Here is a 13697-nt window from a genome sequence, read left to right as displayed (position 1 = left end):
TGTTACAGGTAATATCACATGGCTAGAATTTGATACATGTTTTTTAATATGTACATTTTGATAACATAACTAGGAACAGGATCACAAAGTGTAGAGCAGGAATTAAAGTAGAACTTGTAATCATTCAGTTCAAAAGAGAGAATAACAGTGTAGATGGACATGAGTTTATTTGAAATAACCAACCTCAGCTGTGCCTAGGAATCTGTTAGTACCTGCCTCACGGGCTGGCTTCTTTCTTTTCTGTTTGTTTGGCACATAGTAGGCACTATATAAAATATTTACTAAATGAGTAACTTTACTAAATAAGGCTGGGAGAATTATATTAATAGCTAATTTTTGAGTGCTTACATTTGACAAGCAGATATACACAGTTGTCCATGTTTATTCACTCATGAGGCTTTTATACTTTTTTTAAGTTTCTTTTCTGAAATAATTTTAGTCTTATAAAACAATTGCAAAAACAATAGAAAGAGTTCCTGTATACCCTTTATGCCGACTCTCCAAATGTTAACATCTTATGTAACCATAGTACAATTCTAAAAATCAGGAAATCGATGTTGGAGCTTATATTATTTAACCTGTAAACTTTTCACAGTTAGCTAGTAATCTCAGTAATGTTATGTTTCTGGTCCACGATCCAGTCAAGGATCACACTTTGTATTTAGTTGTTACGTATTCTTAGTCTAGAACAGTATTTTTTGCTTTGCCTTTCATAAATTTTGAAGAATACTGACAAATTGATTTGTAGAATGTTCCCTCGATTTAGATTCGTCTGATGATTTCCTCATGATTGAATTTAGGTTATGCATTTTTGGCAAGAATTCCAGAGTGGTATATCATCGTTAGTGCACCCTATCAGGAAGCATATAATGAAGTTTACTTTCATCAGTCAGTTAAGGTGACCAGTTTTCTCTATTGTAAGGTTTCTTTTTTTTTCCATTTAATACTTAATATACCTTGTGGAGAGGTGCTTTGAGATTTTGTAAATATCTTTCTCATCATACTAGTTTCTCATCATATTACTAATTTTAGCATGCGTTGATGAATGTTGCTTGAAAAATTACTACCTAGTTTTTACCGAATGTTGATTTTCTATTATTTCTTCTGCGTCTATTAGTTGGAATTCTACTCTAAGGAAGAGTTTTCCCTCCTTTTTTGTATGTATGTATTTATTTGTTTATCAATATGGAATCATGGATTCTTATTCTATGGATCATAATTCATTACAATCATTTTTTTTATTTTGTGGTTCAAATTGTCCTAGATTTGGCCATTGAGAGCTCTTTCAAGTTGGTTCCTCATCTTTTTTTTTTTTTTTAAATCGGACCCTCCGATTTTATTTTATTTTTTAACTTTTATTTATTTATGATAGTCATACAGAGAGAGAGAGAGAGAGGCAGAAACATAGGCAGAGGGAGAAGCAGGCTCCATGCACCGGGAGCCCGACGTGGGATTCGATCCCGGGTCTCCAGGATCGCGCCCTGGGCCAAAGGCAGGCGCTAAACCGCTGCGCCCCCCAGGGATCCCGTCATCTTTTTTGATATGTTTTGTTTCTTTCTTCTTTTTTGGATAGCACTTTTATTTTTGGCACCAAAAAATATCCTAGACTTATCTTTGCTTTCTCTGTCTCAACTCTGGATCTCTCCAAGGAACCTTAGTTTCTTTTCTTTTCTTTCTTTTCTTTTTTTTTTTTTTAAGATTTTATTTATTCATTCATGAGAGACAGAGAGAGAGAGAGAGAGAGAGAGAGAGGCAGAGACACAGGCAGAGGGAGAAGCAGGCTCCATACAGGGAGCCCAACGTCTCCAGGACTTGATCCTGGAGACTTGATCCCAGGTCTCCAGGATCACACCCTGGGCTGAAGGCGGCGCTAAACTGCTGAGCCACCCGGGCTGCCCAGTTTCTTTTATTTTAGAGAATTGTATAAGAAAGCAAGGTATAGGCACTGGGTGTCTTCATTGGTATTAGAGTATTGTTACCTCGGGTCTTCTCAGTTGTCTGAGTGAGGAAATGTTTACTTAAATATATGTACATATGCATCTATATTCTTTTCTATATCTACTAAAAACCATTTTGTGAGGCTTTTATTAATTGTGTTGATAGTATGAAGAGTTGATCCAGTATTAGTGAAAGGGTGTTGGAGAGATAGGAAGAATAAAAAATTGCTTTCAGTATTTATTGTTCCTAAAAATGGGCTACTTCTAAGTAATAAATAAATCTATCATATGTCAGTGCTTGTCTGGCTGAGATAGAATGAGATAACTCTTGTAGAATAGAGAACATAGATATTTTACTCACTAGGGATGATGGGAGATACGATGTTACACCAAAATATAAAATAATTGTGCTAGTAGAAAGTTTGTTATAAGACTCTTAGTAATTTAGTATTTGACTAGCATTTTAGGGCAGTGTTTTAAGAACATAGGACTTGAGCTGAATCTTTGAAGAATACATAAGCAGAGATGAGAGGGGTATATCCTAGGTGGAACAGAACTTTTATTTTTGGATATAACCAGAGATAAGATTGGGACCAGATCATATAGATACCCTTAATTTATTAAATGTCTGGATCTTTGGTAGACCAGAGAGTGTATCAAAGAAGTAAAACACTGATTTCTCCTTATGGGTTGTTTGTGAGACCACAGGTGGCTAAGGGATCAAATTAGAGTTAAATTATCCATCAGACGTGCTCAGAACGAGAGCTCTGATGTAGGTAGGAAATGTTGATAGTAAAATCCCCTCCTTCATTCTAGTATATAATATTTGAAGAGATAGTGGATGATACAAGAAAATTTAAGTACTATAGCACTTAAGAGGGGGAGTGGATGATGCTTAATCAAGGAGATAGAACTCATCCTGAACCTTAAAAAGGCTCTATGTTTTAGAGTGATTGATTTGGTAGTCATTTTTAAGTTATAATGCAGAGGAATTTATAGTGATAAAATTATAGAAAGCTCTTGTAATAATCCAGAAAATGAGCCTGAATTAGGGTCGTTGCTGCGGAGATATATAAGGAAGGTATGTATGTAAGGGATCTAGAATAAAGGAAGTGTCGAAAATAGTGATTACATGAGTATATGAATAAGGAAAAGGGAAATGATACTGACGTTAAGTTTTCCAAGCTAGGATGACTTAGCATGGCAAATTCATAGAAGTCGAGAAATGAGAAGAAGAAAGGTATGGTGGCCAGTTTTTATAGTGATGATAATGAGATTATTTAGATGAAAGTAGTTTGTAGTGAAAGTAAACATTTAATTTTAAGTGTCCAATAGATTTGTGGAAGTGTGGTTGAAATAAGATAGCTGAATACATATTTGTAGGGTTTCTAAATACAGTTAGTGATTGGAATACTTGAGCAGATGAATCTTTTGGTAAGGGATAAAGTGCAAAATAATAAGAGCTGAAGACCTTCATTTAGGAAGTAAAAAGAAGAATCAGGTTGAAAGGAAGATAGAATCGTAGAATAAGTGAGTTGCCCATCTTAGATCAGATATCTCCCTGGCCCTATACTGTGTGATGAATATGTAGATGAGTTGTATTTGTTGTACAACATGGACTCCTATGCTGTTTCCCCAGATAGGCCCTAAATGGATTGACAGGTACTCCCGAACATACTATAGGGGGCTTTGAGAAAATGGCTTCTCAAGAATATTGATTGTGGGAGCCATAGTATAAGTCTGACAGGGTTAATGAATAAGTGGATGTTGTGGGAGTTAAGAAATGAATATAGTCTACTAGTTTGAAAACTTGTCAGAGAGCTTTGACCAGAGAACGAATGGGCAGTGGATTTAAGTAAAGGTTTTGGGGGAGGAGGAGAAAACTTAAAGTAATGTTTATACCCTTGGAAGAAAAGAAGCTGGAAGAAAGGAAGACATTAAAGTTATTAAAAGGTGGGAACAGTTGAAGAAGGCAAGATTATAAGAAAATAAGAATTTAGTTACTGAGTGGTATGGGGACATTCCTGTTGAAATTAGATACATTGAGTATAATTGTAGGAGTTAATAGTTGGCAAGGAATAAATAAGGCAAGAATATACCCAAGTATAAGAATCCTGGCTAACTGACTTGCTCACACTAAGGGCAAAGAAAAGTGAGGAATTTTCAGATATGATAGTGATGTTTAAAAAAATATTAAGGGAGAAATAGGCTATAGTAACTGTACTTTTCTCACTTGAATTGCTGCTTACAGTTTTCTAGTTATACTAGCAAAAAAAAAAAGATACTTTCAAGAAAATAAGATTACCTTTTCTGACAGCTTTTTTTTTACAATTTTTCTTTTTTTTTAAACTGAGATATAATTGACATATAGCATTAGTTTCACGTATATAATAATGATTCAGTATTTGTATATATTGCAAAATAATTACATACATAATTAACATCTATCACCACAAATAGTGATAGTTTTTTTTCTTGTGAGAACTTTTAAGATTTGCTCTCTTGGCAACATTCAAATATGTAATACAGTATTATTCATTATAGTCACCATGCTGTACAGTACCTCCCCAGGACTTATACATGTAATTGGAATTTTGTGCCTTTTCCATTGTGTGTAGATAGATAGATCACATTTTTTCTTTTCTTTTCTTTTTTTTTAGATTTTAAAATTTATTTTTAAAGATTTTGTTTATTTATTCATGAGAGACACACAGAAAGGCAGAGACATAGGCAGAGGGAGAAGCAGACTTCATGCAGGGAGCCCAATGTGGGACTCGATCCCAGAATCCCGGGATCACGCCCTGAGTCGAAGGCAGACGCCCAATCACCGAGCCACTCAGGCATCCCTATGTATGTATATATGTATGTATGTATGTATGTATGTATGTATTTGAGAGATGTGAGCACGTTGGGGAGGGGGAGAGGGAGAAAGAAAATCTTAACCTGATTCTTCTCTGAGCACAGAGCCTGACATGGGGCTTAATCACACAACACCAAGATCACAGCCTGAGCCAAAACCAAGAGTCAGATGCTTAACCAAATATACCACCCAGGCACCCCTAGACTACATTTTAATCCATTTTATGTGTCAGTGACACATAGGTTGCTCCCTTATCTTGGCTGTTGTAAATAATGTTGTAATGAACATAGGGGTGCATATATCTTTTCAAATTAGTTTTTTTGTTGTTGTTGTTTTCTTTTGGATAAATACCCAGAAGTGGTATTGCTAAATCATACAGCAGTTCTATTTTTAATTTTGGGGGTCACCTCATACTGTTTTCCATAGTGGTTGTAATATGCAGTTTACATTCTCACCAAGAGTGCACAAGGGTTCCCTTTTTTCCACATCCTCACCAATACTTATTTCTTGCCCTTTTCATAATAATCATTCTATGTGAAGTGAATACCTCATTACAGTTTTGATTTGCATTTGCCTCATGGTTCATGATGTTCAGCACCTTCATGTACCTCTTTGCCTTCTGTGTATGTCTTTTTTTTTTTAAGATTTTATTTATTAATTCATGAGAGAGACAGAGAGAGGCAGAGACATAGGCAGAGGGAGAAGCAGACTCCCTGTGGGGAGCCCGGTGTGGGACTCTATCCCAGGACCCTGGGATCATACCCTGAGCCAAAGGCAGAAACTCAACCACTGAGCCACACAGGTGCCCATCTGTGTATGTCTTTGGAGAAATGTCTATTCAGATCCTTTGCCCATTTTTTAGTCCATTTCTTTGGATATTAATCCCTTATCACATTGTGATTTGCAGATATTTTCTCCCATTCAGCCAGTTGTCTTTTCACTTAGTTGATAGTTTCCTTTTTGAGCAGAAGCTTTATAGTTTGATGTAGCCTATTTGATATAGTTTCTTTTTGCTTTGTTGCCTTTGCTCAAGACTGATGTCAAGGGGCTTTACTGCCTATATTTTCTTCTGAGAGTTTTCTAGTTTCAAGACTTATGTACAAGTCTTTAATCCATTTTGAGTTTTGTGTTTATAGTGTAAGACAGTGATCTAGTTTCATTTATTTGTAATGTGGGCTATTCAGTTTGCCCCGCACCATTTATTGTAAAGACTGCCCTTTCCCCATTGTACATTCTTGGCTCCATGCTGTTTCGATTACTATGGCTTTATAATATCCTTTGAAATCAGGAAGTGTGAGGCTTCCAGCTTTGTTCTCTTTTCTCAGTGATGCATTTTTAAGTAGGAAGAAATTAATAAATGAAGTCTAGGTTTAAAAAAAAACCTTATTTTTGTCAGTGTCATTTGTATTTGAATATTTTTGAGCTACTTTCCAACTCTTCAATTTTATGAATCTCTGAAAAATATGTTTTTGAAATCTTGTTGAGGTTTGTTGTGTTTTGTTTTGTTTTTGTCTTTGTTTTATTGAGAAGATTCTTAAAATTAAAGCCTGAACAAGTTTAGAATATTCTTGGTTCTACAAAAATTTAGGTTAGAAAGGTTCATATTAGATAGAGCTCCCCTCAGTGTTTCATTTGAATGTCATGTGTTGAGTGAGTCTTTCATTTCTTTCTGGCCACGAGTATAGGTCTCACTTCTTTTTTCTTTCATTTCTTATGAACTAGTATTTTCATATTAGGCTGTCGTCCGCCCCACCCCCACCCACCTTAGAGCATAATTGTTCTGCTTCTCTTTCTTCCCTTATTCTTTTTTTTTTTTTTTTTTTTAAGATTGTATTTATTTGAGAGAGAGAACATACGAGCATGATGGTGGGGGTTGGTGTGGAGAAGAGAAGGAAGAGAGAATAATCTAGAGCCGACTCTGTGCTGAGTGTGGAGCTTGGTGTGCTTCTCCTATCTATTAAATTTCTGTCCTTTTTGAAGTTGTTTGCATTTAGATTATGCCTTTTATATTTCTTTTTTGTGTGTGTGGTGCTAAAATGTAGCAGTGTTAAGTATATTCACAATTTTTTTTGCAAGGAATCTCCAGAATTCGTTTCATTTTACAAAATTGCAACTATATCCATTAAATAACTCACAATTCCCCCTTCTCCCAGCCCCCGCAGTCACTATTCTACTTTTTGTGTCTGAGTTTGACTGTTGTGGGTACTTCATATAAGTAGAATCATGCAGTATTTGTCATTCTGTGACTGGCTTATTTATTTTACTTACTATAACATTTTCAAGGTTTGCTGTGTTATAACTTTTGTCAGAAAGCCCTTCTTTTTAAAGGCAGACTAATATCCTGTTGTGTGTTTGTACCACATTTTACTTCTCTATTCATCCAACAATGGACATTTAGGTTTGTTCCACCAATAGTAGACACTTGGGTTTCTTCCACCTTTTGGAAATAATACTGTTATGAACATTGGTGTATAAATACTTCTTCAAGACCGTACTTTCAGTTTTTTTGGGTTTATACTCAAAAGTAGGATTGCTGGATCAAATGGAATTAATGTTTTGAGGGACCACCAAACTCCACATTGGCTGCACCATCTTATATTCTTAACAGCAGTGCTTAAAAATTCTGATTTATCCACATCCTATCCAACATTAGTTATTTTCTGTTTATTTGTGGGTTTTTTGTAGTAGCCATTCTAATGGATGTAAAGTGGTAACCTCATTGCGGTTTCCCTTATGATTATTGATGTTGAGCATCTCTTCATGTGCTTGTTGGCCATTTTGGAGAAATGTCTATCAAGTCATTTTTTTGCCCATTTTTAAATCAAGTGGGGTTTTGTTTTTGTTGTTGAATTTGTAGGAGTTCTTTCTAAATATTAAGCCCTCATTAGATATTTATTTCCAAGTATTTTTTCCCATTTTGTAGGTTACCTTTTTACACTCTTGGTTATGTCCTTTGATGCATGGAAGCTTTTAAAATTTTGATGTCCAGTTTATTTTTATCTTTGTTGCCGGTTCTTTGGTATGTCATACTTTCAAAAATTCACTATGAAATCCAGTATTATAAAATCTTTCCCCCTATATTTTCTTCTAAGTATTTATCGTTTTAAGTCTCTGGTCCATTTTGAGTTAATTTTTGTGTATACTAGAAGGTAAGAATCCAGTTTCATGCTTTTGCATGTGGTTATCCATTTTCCACACACCATTTGAACAGAGCGTCTTTTCTTCCATTAAGTGGTCTTGGCACTCCTGTCAAAAGTCATTTGATCATATATATGGGGGTTTATATCTGGGCGTTCTCTCTCTCTCTCTTTTTAATTTTATTTATCTGAGAGAGAGAGAGAGAGAGAGAGAGAGAGCGCACTCAATCCCAGGACCCTGAGATCATGACGACCTGAGCCGAAGACAGATGCTTAACCAATTGAGCCACCCAGGCACCCCTGGGCTCTTTATTTTATTCTATTGTGTCTGTCTTTACGCCGGTATCATATTGTTTTGATTACGGTAGCTTTCTAATATGTTTTGAAATTAGGAAGTGTGCTACCTCCAACTTTCTTCTTTTTCAATGTTGTTTTGGCTCTTTTGGGGTTCTTTGAGTTTCCATAGGAATTTTAGGGTAGATTTTTGTGTTTGTGCAAAAAATGCCATTGAGATTTTGGTAAGGGTTATGTTTAATTAATTAATTAATTATTCATTTATTCATTCATTCATTTATTTATTTTAAACATTTTATTTATTTTTTCATGAGACAGAGACACAAGCAAGCTCCACACAGGGAGCCTGACATGGGACTTGATCCCAGGTCTCCAGGATCAGGCTCTGGGCTGAAGGCTGCGTTAAACCGCTAAGCCACCAGGGCTGCCCAAGGGTTATATTTTAAATTTGTATATAGTTTGGGTAATTGACATCTAAACAATATTGTCTTTGCCTTTTTTCCTTTCTTTCAAAAAATTTTGTCTGTTCCATATTTCTGAAGTTAAAATCAATAGCTACGTACTTGATTTTACTATGTCAAAAGTACCAGCCACTGTGGTTGAAATAAAGGTACTGTGAATGATTAAAGAGTAGTTTTAGCCACAGATGCTATTTTCAAGAAATTTATAGTCTAGTGGAGGAGGTACGAAATACACATACATGTATACATACAATTAATTATAATATTTATAAATAGTTATAAAACTAGTACTGTCAGAGTAGTATAGATAACATGCTATAAGACTTTGGAAAAAGGCAAGATTACATTTAGCTAGGCTTTTATATTATTGTTACTTCAAACATGCAGTTCGATATCCTTCTGTTTATAATGTTCTTGGGTTTCTAGGGACATGGATAGTCATTATGGACAGCAGATTGAAATTCAGAAGTTTTCTAATGGAGATAAGGTTGTGGATGAGAATGAGGATAGTATAAACTTTTAATTTCCAACCAGTGGAAGGATATGAGAAACTCTTGCTCTTGACTATGGAGGAGGTTTGCATTTGTCTTTTAATATTTTTAATAACTGTACATGTATAAGGGAAGGAAGGCTATAACTGCAAATTCTGACTATAGATACTGGCTAATTAAGTGTAGTGATAATAACAGTCATTTGCCACTTATATTTTAGGCTTAATTTCCATGAAAAGTAATAACAATAAGATACCCTGATCAAAGTCATTCATGGTAGTTTGTTGTATATTTTGAATACCATATTTAGTTCCTGGTATGTAGTCAAACCTCAAACTTTGTTTTTTCGTATTCTTTAGCTTGATGGTTTAACAAAATTGACATATGGTAAGAATTGTATTAAGCACAATTTTTATTTTGTTAGTGTAAAAAGCAACAATTTACATGAAGTAAGGTTTCTTTTTAGATAACTGACCTTAAAGAGTATGAGCATTTAAAATGGTGGAGCCATTTTCCCTAAGACTTGCTGGCATTTAAAATAATAAGATGCAGGAGAGTGGCATTTAAATCAGTGAGTTGCATCTTGTCAGCTCTTTTTAGTTCATTGCTTGAAATGTCAGTAAGCCATGGGTAGCGAACATGGCTTTAGCTACAGGCCCATGATCCACTGGGGTAGGTAGGTTGCTAACATAATTATTACAAAACTTGCATGCATGCACATGCTTCTAATTCCCAGGTTTTCTATACCGTATTGTATGAATGTTTTTTTTTTTAAGTCAGTTAAATTTGGAGAACACATGTACAAAGTGAGGAATGGCCTTGAATTTAGTTAGGGATGTGGGCCTAATATGTTACTCTGTTTTGTATCACACTCTTGAAATTTAGGCCATCCTACTTTTCGTAAGTGAAATTTGTCATTATTTCTTCCATTTTCTTTCCTGAAGTGTTGTCTCTCATAAAGAAAATCAGCAATATGTAAGTGTCCTTCCTCATTCTTAACCCTCCAAAACTCATAAGGTAACAAATGTTAAAGTTACAAAAGAAACCTGAGAAAATGTTAATCTATTTTGTTTAAAGTTTAATTTTATTAACTATTGCCCCAAGAGCAGACTTCCATGCTGACATATTTTGTTACTTTATTTATTTAGTACTATCCTTGCTATTTCAGGGACCAGTGGAACTACTTTTGTTACAGTTCCTGGAGAAATCTAATATTTCTGTCAGGGGTCAGCAAACTATGGCCTGTCTCCAGGTCCAGCTCAGAGCCTGTTCTTGTAATGCCTACGGGCTAAAGATAAAGAGTTGTTTTTAAAAAAGGAGATGAGGGATGCACTCACTAGAGACTGTATATATACTTCAAATACTAAAATATTTACCATCTGGCCCTAACAGAAAATGTCTTCCTCTCTTTTGAATATCTTCATCAGGTTGTTATATTAAGAGAAGTCGAAAGTTGTTAACTTCTGTATCTTACTTATTATTCTTTTTGCTTTTCTATCAGAGCAACTTCTAACACAAACAGATACAATTTAATGTCGAGAGGTGGGGTTATGAAGGAGAAGATGGAAGAGTGACAAGGGAGATCTTGGCTTGTGGGAGGAAAGTATGGCTTAGCATTTGTCCACCCTACCTTTTTTTACCTTTTTCCTTTGAAATAATTTCACTTTTTTATTTTTATTTTTTAAGTAGGCACTTTTTAATTTTTATTTTTTTAAGTAGCACCCAATGTAGAGCCCAGTGTGGGGCTTGAACTCATTACCTTAAGATCATGACCTGAGCTGAAATGAAATGAAGAGTCAGATGCTTAACTGACCGAGCCACCCAGGTGCCCTGGGAATAATTTCACATTTATAGAAAAGTTCTAAAAACAGTAAAAAACAAAAACCCCCAACTTTTAAAATACCCTTCACCTAGATTTACCAATTAACATTTTGCCACGTTTGCCTTACTATTTATTCTCATTCTTTCTTAGAGATGTTACATATAACATACACAGATTTGCCTAAAGCATATCAGAAGTTACATCATATCCTTTATACCTCTCTATTCCTCAATATTTCTAAGATTGTATATTTCCCTATTTGCTAAGAATAAGATTATCCACTTAGTATATAGTACATTTACCAAAAATCAGGCAAGTTAACTTCAATACGGTATTTAATCTGTGACCCACTTGTCTCAATGACCTTATAGGGTTGATTTTTTGTTTTGTTTTGTTTTTGTTTTTTTACCCTTTCCTTTAGTTCAAAATTCAATTTAGGATCACTCATTGTATTTGATTTTCTACTCTTTAGTCTCCTTTAATCTAGAATGGCTCTTCAAACTCATTTATTTATTTTAATTTTTAGTTTAAATTCAATTTTGTTAACATATACTATATTATTAGTTTTAGGGGTAGAATTTAGTGATTCATCAGTTGCATGTAATAATACCCAGTGCTCATTACAATAAGTGCCTGCCTTAATGCCCATCACCCAATCACTCTATCCCCCCACCCACCTCCCCTCCAGCAACCCTCAGTTTGTTTCTTACAGTTACGGATCTCTTATGGTTTGCCTTCCTCTCTGTTTTCATTTTATGTTATTTTTCCAAACTTATTTTTACACTGACTTAACATTGACATTTTGGAAGAGTATAGGCCATTTGTTTTGTAAAGTGTCTTTCAATTTAGGTTTTGTGATGTTTCTTCATGATAAAATTCATGTCATGATCTTTTAGCAGGAGTATTAAATAAATGTTGTATCCTTGTCAGTGTATCACATCATGAAGTACACAAAGTTAGTTTAGTAGATGATGTTTACTTTGATCACTTGACAAGGTTGATGTTCACTAGATTTTTCTGCTGAAATGGTACTTTTTTTTCTCCTTGTAATTAATAATTTGTGAAGAGATACTTTGAGACTATGTAAATTTCTCTTCTTTACTAAACCCTTACCCACTTTAGTTTTGGTATTGGTGGTAATTTCTTTCTGAAGTCAGGTATTTTTCTGATGGCTTGAAAATTGTTATTTTTCTATTATTCCTCTACATTTTTCAGTTTACTTTATACTGTGAAGAAGTGCATTCCCATTCCCTCTGTCATTTTGGGAAACAAAATTCTTATTCTGTTCAGATATATCATCCGATGTCCCAGATTTGGTTAGCCCCTTCAAGGCACCTGCTGTGTCCTTTTGACATGCCCCCATCATTTTTTGAGCACTTTAATACTTCTGGTACAACAAAATATCCTACATTTCCTTTCTCCAGTACTGGATTCCATTTTTTTAAGGGAATCTGGTTCCTTTGTTGATGCACATATCCCCATTTTTGGCCAGTCTGCATACAGCTTCATTAACAAAGACCAGATTTTGGGTAAGACTTAGCTTCCTTATCTTGATTTATATCTAAAGATATAGCAAAAATAGTGAAATGCCAACAATTCATGGTGACAGTATATCCAGAATACTATGCAAAAAGTAGATGGCAAGTAAAAAATACTGTTCTGAACCAAAAAAGTATGCTTTTTGAGGAGGATATTTATTCATTCATTCATTCATTCATTCATTCATTCATTCATTCATTCATGAGAGACACAGAGAGAGAGAGAGGCAGAGACACAGGCAGAGGGAGAAGCAGGCTCCATCCAGGGAGCCTGACGTGGGACTCCATCCCAGGTCTCCAGGATCAGACCCTGGGCTGAAGGCGGCGCTAAACCGCTGAGCCACCCGGACTGCCCTGAGGAGGACATTTATATGAGGTGTTGAAAATAAGTGTCACATTACTTCATGACTCAGAAAATGTTAGTAAGGATCATTTGTTTGATTTCAGGTTCAAGAGCCAAAAATCAATGAGATGTTCAGTATCTAGTATCTTTTATACCTTGGACCTATTTAATGATTTTTATGAGGTAATATTTATATACAATAAAATTAATCCATTTAAGAGTTCAAATTAATAGATTTTATTTTTTATTTTTATTTTTTTTAAAGATTTTATTTATTTATTCATGATAGTCACACACACACACACACACACACACACACAGACAGAGAGAGGCGGAGACACAGGCAGAGGGAGAAGCAGGCTCCATGCAGGGAGCCCAATGTGGGATTCGATCCCGGGTCTCCAGGATCACGCCCTGGGCCAAAGGCAGGCGCTAAATCGCGGCGCCACCCAGGGATCCCAAATTAATAGATTTTAGTAAATGTATACTGTTGTATAACTACCAGTCAGGTAGTTCAGGACAATACCCTCACCCTAAAAAGCTTTCTCATGTCACTTTCCTGGACCTTCCAACTCAGGCAGTCACTGTGGTTTTACCTTTTCTAGAATTTTATATAATAGAAGTCATACAGTATGTAGTCTTTTATATTGGACCTCTTTCATTTAGTAGTTTTTTGATATTTATTATTTTTGTATATACTCATGTTCCTTTTTATTGCAAAGTAGATCTCCATAGCATATACCTGCAATTCTTTGTTTATCCTTTCACTTTTTTTTTTTAAATTTTTTATTTATTTATGATAGTCACAGAGAGA

General features: G+C 35.0%; 1 protein-coding gene across 20 annotated transcripts in view; it reads left to right on the top strand.

The window, feature by feature from the left end:
- LCOR (ligand dependent nuclear receptor corepressor) overlaps positions 1-13697 on the top strand; it is a 152162-nt gene that overhangs the window by 77284 nt on the left and 61181 nt on the right. The window contains exon 1 of one of the 20 annotated variants that reach the window (XM_072805847.1): positions 4630-4787. The exons of the other annotated variants lie outside the window; for them this stretch is intronic. The gene's annotated coding sequence lies outside the window, so the exon portion shown is untranslated. Of the gene's footprint in view, positions 1-4629; positions 4788-13697 lie in introns of those variants that run through there. 20 annotated transcript variants of the gene reach the window in all.

Source organism: Canis lupus, chromosome 29 (genome assembly GCF_048164855.1).
Source record: "Canis lupus baileyi chromosome 29, mCanLup2.hap1, whole genome shotgun sequence".
Taxonomy (NCBI): Eukaryota; Metazoa; Chordata; class Mammalia; order Carnivora; family Canidae; genus Canis; species Canis lupus.
Note: the sequence above shows the minus strand (reverse complement) of the source record. Positions and strands in the feature narration are given on the sequence as shown.